This window comes from Lepidochelys kempii, chromosome 16, assembly GCF_965140265.1.
Source record: "Lepidochelys kempii isolate rLepKem1 chromosome 16, rLepKem1.hap2, whole genome shotgun sequence".
Lineage (NCBI taxonomy): Eukaryota > Metazoa > Chordata > Testudines > Cheloniidae > Lepidochelys > Lepidochelys kempii.
This window is the reverse complement of record NC_133271.1, coordinates 28,847,207-28,856,487: the sequence shown is the minus strand read 5'-3', so window position 1 is coordinate 28,856,487 and position 9,281 is coordinate 28,847,207.

Sequence of the window (9,281 nt, the reverse complement as noted above, 5' to 3'; positions counted from 1 at the left end):
ACAGCTCTGAATCAAATACATTGCACCCAATAAGTAATTGCCCTCTGACTTCCAAATGATTAATCTCTGAAGCAGGTACAGTTGCCTTGTATAATCTGCTCGCCATTTTTATGGGTTAAGTAAATTCCTGCATTAGTTTCCTCCAGATCACATTGTTCTATAACCGCAGCTGGAACATAAGGTCAGAGCTGCAAATAAATAAATAAAAATTTAAAAAAGGACCCAAGAACTGTCTATTCTGCTCTGTTGAGTTCATAAGTGAGACATGAGTTCTGAGAAAAAGCCTTCTGTTAAGTAGAATCTATACTGACCAATGTGGATTTAAGAAGGGCCTTCTGCAGGGTGGTTATATATACCTAGGGCAGACATAGCCAGTGAGTGGATTCCCAACAGGTAGCCAAACTAGCTGCATGTGTGTCCTGCATCTTACTGCAGGAGAGACCAGAACTGGGACCTTCACTCTGCCACTGGAAGCAGTTCTGAGTTTCTCTTTGCAGAGTCTATAGGCATCAGTGGCATTTTCAGACTTGGGTGCCCTGCTGTCTCTGATTTTGCACAGTAGCTTGTTAGCATCACAGTGAATTGGAGAGTTTAATTTACTGGGACCATGGCAAGTCACTAATCAGTTTGAGTATTTAAAAATCAACTCCAAACCACTGCGTATGAACAGTAATAATTTTAATAAAAAAACCAATCCTAACATATTTCAATAGAGCATTTTTTTAAATTCAGACCAAGATCAAGTGAAGAGGTGACAGAGCTCATTGCCATGGCTGTGAGGACTCTGCATTTATCATGGGTAACTGGCACTACGTTCTTGTATTATTCATTATTTTATACCTTATCGATGGAAAAATCATTGCTACCTCTACCCACCGTAATAGTTTCAGTGTTCCTTAATGTTCCCTGAAGGCGTGAGGCTTGTCACATCAATGAGATCATTCATTTAACCTTCATTTGTAAATCCCTTCATCTGTATGTTTACAACTAAGCTGCAGTGAAGGAGATACAGGTTCCTGTGTGCTTTGGGAGGTGTGTGTGTGGACTCAAGATATGGTTTACTAGTTCATCTTCAGTCAACTATGCTGCAGACAGGAATATACATATCTCATATACGTGTGTGTGTGTGTGTGTGTGTATCCTCGGTTATATTGGAGACTAGGTTTTCTCTTTTGGTTAGACAGTGGGAGCTGCCAGCTTCTTCCTTGCAGCTGCGTAATATAATATAATCTCCTGTTGTACAGTTTAACCACTTCTGTCACTCAGTGGGGACAACTACCGTGGAACAGACATGGTGCAACGGATAGCAGAGATACTGAGCGACGGGTCAATGGCTTTCTTGTCTAATATATCACTGGTCCCACCCCTTCACTGTTCCAGGTATGACACAATTAATTAAAAAGCAATCAAATATTAACAAACAATTGTAAAACAGACCGAGTAAAGCCCCAAAAACTCCATGCCCAGAGGTACGGCGGCCTCAGAGCCAGCGCTTCATGGCAGGTGACAGAAATTCAAATAGTGACTTGGGCTGAGGGAGAAGCCCAGCGGGGTGAGTTCCGCACACAAGAGCCCCCAAGGTCAGGCTCAGCCACTCCCAAATGAAGGTGAGATGCTGGAGCCTGTGTGCAGGCCCCAGGACAGAAGTAGCTTTGGGGATCAGCCCCTTTCGGCTGTGTATGTCCATGTGAGAGGAGCTCCCATCGAGGTGAGCAACAGATCCCACACTGATCTCCAGGGGAGCAGGACCTGGCCCTACCTGACTTTTAGTTCATGAATTGCTTTAAAAATAGAGCATCACACAAGCATTAAAGCTCGTATCTGCCAGCCCACGGTGCCCCATGTGCCTTTGGGAATTGGCACCTCCCTGCCCTGGGCTCCTTCCTGTGCCTTCCCCCAGGGTCCAGGCCAGAGGGCAGGTTCTGCTGAATCATCTTGAAGGGGCATGTGGTACCAGAGCCATTCCATGTGCTCTTGAATGCAAATGATTTTGGCAGCCTGGCTCCTTGTTGTCATTTAAATGTTCAGAACAACTGAAGCATATGCGGTCACCCACCTGAAATCAATACCTTCTCAGAACAGATAATCAATAGGGAAAGCGTGTAAAATCCATTGTCTAATGCAGTTTAGGAATCATTTGGAGAGATGATTTACAGAATTATAAAGGTCTGACATTAGCTGACCACTAAATTACCCTTTAAATTATTCAGTGGTTTAGGGGATTATCTCCTGCCCTGCAGTGACCTAATCCTGGGCTGACTAGCATAGCAGTAGATATGTGCATGGCCTACCGCCCCCCTGCAGGCAGGGCGCAACGAGGTTTTACACCCTGTTGGTAGTAAAAACAATTTCATTATGTTCAGGTTGTTTTTGCAATATAAAACTATAAAAAAGCATGAAAGTGAAGGTCACAGGGGTCAGGACCCCTGAGTGCCTCCCCAAGAAAGGCTGGGGGCACAAAACAAGCTGCACACAATCCTCCCTTATCAGAGCTGAAATCAGGTTGGATTCCTGTCTGTGAAATAGATCAGGAGAGACTAGCCATTGTTCGGCAGCCTTGGCCAAAGGGGTATGCTGGCTTTCTGCTAGTCTGAGCCTGGCTGCATTTTTCATGTGTTTTTGCTGAATGCTGGTGACCCAGGTGAGGCCCAAACGGCAGGGCTCAGAGAAGGGCATTTGCAGAGCGCCCTGTCCCGGAGCGTGGTTCTGTGCCACGAAAGCTGTGCACCAGCTCAGCACAGGTAACGGCAGCAGTGCTGGAGCGCCCTGTCCCGGAGCGTGGTCTGTGCCACGAAAGCCGTGCACCAGCTCAGCACAGGTAACGGCAGCAGTGCTGGAGCGCCCTGTCCCGGAGCGTGGTCTGTGCCACGAAAGCCGTGCACCAGCTCAGCACAGGTAACGGCAGCAGTGCTGGAGTGCCCTGTCCCGGAGCGTGGTCTGTGCCACGAAAGCCGTGCACCAGCTCAGCACAGGTAATGGCAGCAGTGCTGGAGTGCCCTGTCCCGGAGCGTGGTCTGTGCCACGAAAGCTGTGCACCAGCTCAGCACAGGTAATGGCAGCAGTGCTGGGTCGGTGCTGTTGCCACCGATGCCCACGCTGTGCTGCCTGGACGGCTGTTCCCCAGCTGGAGCTGGGCTAGCTCCTGGCCCGCCCCGGCAGTGCAGCCCGCGTCTTTGGGTGCCTCTGTCAGAAACAAACAAAACCCTGTTAAAATACAGGTAAGGAAAACAGCGGCATTCCCCCTGCAGCTACTCCACTGCCTCTGTGCAGCCAGCTTCAACCTGCACCAGACTTTGGCACTCAGACGGTCAGGGGGCTTTGAAAGAACGGGCCATGGCCTCAGCTGCGATAAGTGGGCTTAGCTCCATTGACTTCGACATGGGATGGGAACTAGTCCTGAAATGCAACACTGGGATACAGGGTAAAAAGACAGTCATTAAAAACGACAAAGCAAGTAACTTTTTTAAACTGCAGACGTATAAACTCATATACATCAGTGTTTCTATTCTCCAGCACTGGAGATAGGTGTGAGAGACAGGCATGGCATTTCTTACTTTACATTGACTCTAAATGTCGGAAGCCCAAAAGCAAAGTAGCAAGAACTTCCCTGGCCACATATCTTGCAGTATTACTCTGATCTGGATTTCATGACATCCCTCATAGGTAAAGCAAGAAAGTTTAAGGATGTGAAGTGGATTTCAGGTGTGGTTCAACGGCCAATACTTTCTTGGCAAGATGAGCTAAAAAGATGATGTTGGAACGAGATGTTACTTTGCAGAAAGCCACTGAAATTATTAGAACATGGGCAATGTTTAAAGAGCTTTCTACAGGGAAGCAGAATCCTGCTAGCAGCCATCTAACCCCTAAACACAACAGGGAGAAAGTACAGTGTAATGCCTACAAGCAGCTGCCAAGGTGAAACAAGTCTGGGCAGAAGACAGGCAACAGAATTTTGGGAACGTGATGTTCTAGGATAGGGTAAGATGAACACAACAAATACACCAGCCCTACTCAGACAGTTAAAAGTTTGTCCAAAGATAGAGTAATCCATGCCGTGTCCTGTGGGAGGGTTTAAAACGTTTGCCTAATCATTAGACACCAGCTAAGGACTAAATTATGCACAAAACGACAGTAAACCTGGTCTCTGCAGAAAACATAATCAGCCAGTCCAGGGAGGAGGCTCTACTTTCACTTACCCAGGGGCGATACCAGGGCTCCTTCACAATTTTGGGAGCTCAGTCCTGGTAGCCTATCAAACTGTGCAGATATCTCCAGCACCATGTGGCTTCTGCCCACTACACAGGTGAAAATAAATAAATGGCAGCCCTTAACAAAATCCTTCTTGTTGAGGTGCATAGGGATTCCTCTCTGCTCACCATCCTGGCACTATTAAGGCTGTTTTTTTAATACAAGGACATTGGCTGAGGCCATCATGTGAATGTGATTCTCTGTGTGCTGGGGAGTGTGTGGGGAAGGACTGTGGGCAGGTTCTGCTCCTGGTGAGAAGGCCCCTGAGTGTACTCACATTTCTGCTAGCACTTGTGAACATCCCCTGGTTTACATGCAAGGCTCCAGAAGTTTCTCAGAGTGAAGTTGCTCACATATTTTCTTATAAAAGTGCTTGAGAACCTGAAATGAAGACCTAGAGCTCCCCTGGGGATAATGGGGCTCCCATGGCGTGTGTGCAGGAGAAAATCCTTCCTAGGTGACATTAGAGAAAATGCCCTTTAAACTCTTACCAAACTCTTGCTGTTCTACAGTTCTCCTGTATTCGAAACAGACCTTGGCATGCCAGAGAGTTTGAACATCATGCAACTTGCCCAGGTTTGTAATGTTTCCAGTGCAAGAGCTCCAGATATGTGCAGTGCATTTGATTAAACATATGGGAAATAGCTTTTCCTCCCTATGGGCATTGTCTAGAATGAGGGAGATTGCTAGCTCTGCAGATAGCAGAGAGACATTGGGAGGCCCCAAGGCTAGCCTCTTTGATCCGCGCTGCTAAGGGTCTTATAAGGCTAGGAGTGCAGGAGACAGAATCTTTTTTATTTACAAGGCAGACAGTGTCAGGCAGCTACTGCGTGAACTTCCCCATTTATGCTGCTAATGATCTCAGCCCTGACCTGAGCAGTCACCTCTGGGAGTGAGTGATCTGCACTGGCCCCACAGGGAGGCAATCAAACGCATTCACTGCCATCAGGTAAAAAGAAAAGGAGGACTTGTGGCACCTTAGAGACTAACCAATTTATTTGAGCATGTGCTTTCGTGAGCTACAGCTCACTCTCAAATAAATTGGTTAGTCTCTAAGGTGCCACAAGTCCTCCTTTTCTTTTTGCGAATACAGACTAACACGGCTGTCACTCTGAAACCTGCCATCAGGTAGCTGCTCTTTTCCTGAGTTGGTTAGTGATGACATAGTGAGGGTGTTGGTTGCCTGCCACAATCAGTAACCAGTGAAAACCAAGCGTAGCTGAATGGACAGGACAGCCTCACGTGGCTTATTCACGAGTCTGATCCCAGCCTGATTTCCAGACTAAAGAGGTTTGGAGCTGTTTAGATGCCTGCTTTCTATGGTTTGGGGCAGGAACTGTTTCACGCTATGGATATACACAGCATAGGCATGTGGGCGCTCCGTGGAAGAGGCGGGACCAGGGCAGGGATTTGGGGAAGGAGTTGGAATGGGGCAGGGAGGGGGCAGAGTTGGGGTGGGGGCTTTGGGGAAGGAGTTGGAATGGGGGCGGGACAGGGGGCAGAGGAGGGTCGAGCACGCAGCGGTGGGAGCAGAAGTCAGTGCCTATGATACGCAGTACCTACTCCGAGCACAAAGGGGCCCTGATCCTGACTTGGGCCTTCAGGAGCTACTGAAACACAAGGAGCAAATAATAATACTCGGACAGAAATGGGCTTCCATGCTCTTTGAGGGCTGCGCTGTAAGAGTGTGAACTCAGTGTTGTCGGTGCCAGCCCGGAAATGGAGGAAGACAATGGAACATAGATTTCTGCCGTGCCAAACTGGTCCTTATGATGGCACAAGGATTCCTGAGCTCACAGCATTGGTTGCAAATGCAAACCACTGCAATTTTTCTTCTGAAGCTAAGGTTTCTAAAGACCATTAATCATATTTCACAAGGGTTCGACACGCTAACCAGTGCAGAGTAAGTGTGTGTAGAGACACACACACACGTACTACAATCTCAAAGACTAAACGCATCAGCATAATTCTACACGCTGTAAATCCTGACTGCTGAGCCTCTTGGGAGACACATCACATAGCTATTTATGACCTTTGACAATACTAAGAGGCATTTCTTTCCCCTATATGTGTCAAGTAACATTTTGGTGCTTTGGGGTCAAACTGAACACCCACTGACTGGAGCTGTGTAGCTTGTGGGGGGGTCTCATCTCTCCATCAGTGCACATTGGTGTTTGGGACTTTATGCAGCAGTGCCATGAGGAGCCACGATAGTTAATAACAGTGAGAGTGACTCATACTTACATCCCTCTCTTGTGTCAGAGGTAGCCTGGACTCTTGTCTATACAAGGCAAATATGGGGAATTCACTCCTGTGCTGAGAGCCAGCACCACTGAAATCCCCCTTAAGTTCCCAGATAAAATGTAAGTAGAGTCTGGGCCTTGGGCTGGCTCTCTGCACAGGGACAGTTTACACCCAGCGCTGGTACCTGGCTCTTTCTTGGGCAGTGTTGTAGCCATGTCAGTCCCGGGATATTAGAGATGCAAGGTGGGTGAGGTAATATTTTTTATTGGACCAACTTCTGTTGGTGAGAGAGATGAGCTTTCAGCTTACGCAGAGCTCTTCTTCAGGCCTGGGAAAGGTACTTTGAGTGTCACAGCAAAGTACAAGGTGAACGGATTGCTTAGCATAAGTAGGTAACACATATTTCAAGGAGCCATTCAAGGTGCAGCGGCCCTTTAACACTCCTCCCATCATAGGGAGGAAAGGAAAGGGGGTTGGGGGGGAGGCATCTTGGGGCCAGGGGAGTTGTTAGTCGATTACAGATTGTTGTGATAAGCCATAAATCCAGTGCCTCTGTTCACTCCATGGTTTTTAGTGTCTAGCAAAGTTAAGGATTTAAGCTCCCAGGCTCAGCTTTTGAAGGAGTTGTGTAGATTTCCTTTGAGAATGAGGATTGAGATGGCAGATGTGGAGTGACTGTTTTGTGACAAGTGTTCACCCAGACAGGGTGTTTGTCTTTTACCGTTTTCCTGTGTGAGTTCATCCCAGAGCTCAGTGGTGGTCTGGTTTCACCCACCCAGCTGGCAGTGGGGAAGTTAGGGTACTGGATGATGCTCGGTGTGTGTAGTACCCATGGAGACTGGAAGGCGTGTTGATCCTCACAGCAGTGGAGCTATGCCTGCAGGTTTTACAGCCCTTGTTCTGGCAGGGTATGGTGGTGCTTTGAGTTGTTGTGTCCTGGTCTGTGGGGAGCTTGGAGAGGCTGGGGGTTGTTTGAAGGCCAGAGAGGAGGTAATATTTGGGCAGCCAACAGTGTTTAAGGGAGAGATTCACAAAAAGAAAAGCTTTGAGTGGACTCCTCTGCTGCCTGTAGGATGTCCCCAGCAAATGCTGGTGGAGGAGGGAGGGGCAGAACACAAAGGAAGGCATGAACTTGGTCTCTGTTCTTTCAAGTGACACAATGAGACAGAAGGCAGACGGATGCTGGCACTGGGTTAGCATAGTTGTTTGAGAGAGAGCCTGAGCTGTCTCTACCTAGCATGTCTAGGAGGAGCCATCTTGTACATCACCCCAGCTTAAATCTGGTAACAAGGTGTACATTTTTAATGGTGAGAGTAATTCACCTTTAGGACAATTTACCAAGGTGGAGCATCATCCAGTACCCTAACTTCCCCACTGCCAGCTGGGTGGGTGAAACCAGACCACCACTGAGCTCTGGGATGAACTCACACAGGAAAACGGTAAAAGACAAACACCCTGTCTGGGTGAACACTTGTCACAAAACAGTCACTCCACATCTGCCATCTCAATCCTCATTCTCAAAGGAAATCTACACAACTCCTTCATGGTGAAGTCTCCATCACTGACAATTTTTAAATCAAGGCGGGATGTTTTTCTAAAAGCTCTGCTCTAGGAATTATTGTGGGGCAGGTCTCTGGCCTTTGCTATACAGGAGGTCAAACCGGATGATCACAGTGGTCCCTTTTGGCCACGGACTCTGAATTTCACAACATCCTACACTCTGTTACTGTCAGGTACAGTTTACCTCACTTTCTGTTAACAACCCTTGTACTATTTCAAATTAGTAATGTTTGCACAGTGCTTGGAAAATACACAATGCTATCTATGGAAGTGCAAAGTGTTATTACAAGTGTTTCTGATTTCTTGTGTAGTTCCATCTCCTTCCATCAGGTGAAGTGTCTCTCAGAAACCGGGAATGTGCATAATGTCCTTCTGGCTGGTGGGGTACATATATATTGCCCTTTTCAGCGCTGGGTCAGTATATAACGCTGCGCTCAGTGGCAGCAAATGTATAACAATCCGCTGGGAATTAGGAATCCCTCAAAGAAAAGAATAATAAAAACAAAAGCAATTAAAGATACAATTAATCCAAAGCAAATACTGGGAGGAAAGGGTGGCTAGACAGATTTCCAGTCATCTGGAGTCAAACATATGCAAAATGTTATGCTTTTTTTTCTAGCTGGCCTTCTGCATGAAGTGGCTTTCAGAATTGCTTTATAAAGCAGTGGAACCCATGAAGTCTTTAGTCATAAACTCTAGTTGTCCTCCGGAGGGAATGCAGGCTTTGTTTCTTTGTCTAGTTCACTCAGTCTCCACTCTGTTTACAGAACCTAGGTTTGAACCTAAGACACCCTCCACTGCTAGTTCAAGGTACGCTGCCCACACCAGAGGGTGTTCCAGCAGACACCACTCTGTTCAGTGAAAAGGGGGTTCTCTTTCTTTCATACAGTCAAATCCAAGTCCCAAACTGTACTGAACAGAGCACAGATCCATGTCACTTCCTGGCTGCGTGTGACAGATGCATTGAAAAAGGGACACTTTTTCTTCAAATGTTAATTTTTGCATTGTTACTGTAGGGGAATGTAACAGGATATGGAAAAGTGTATCAACAATGAATTGTCCATGTATCCTAAATATTGTACCTTGCTATTTAGTGACTGCAGACACAGGTGCTTAATCCTGGACTACAGGAATCTGATGTGTGTGTTTGTTTTGCCCCATGGATTGAAATGGATCTACACAGTTTTCTGGTGTATCTTACAATGATTTTATAATCCTGTTCTCAAAAC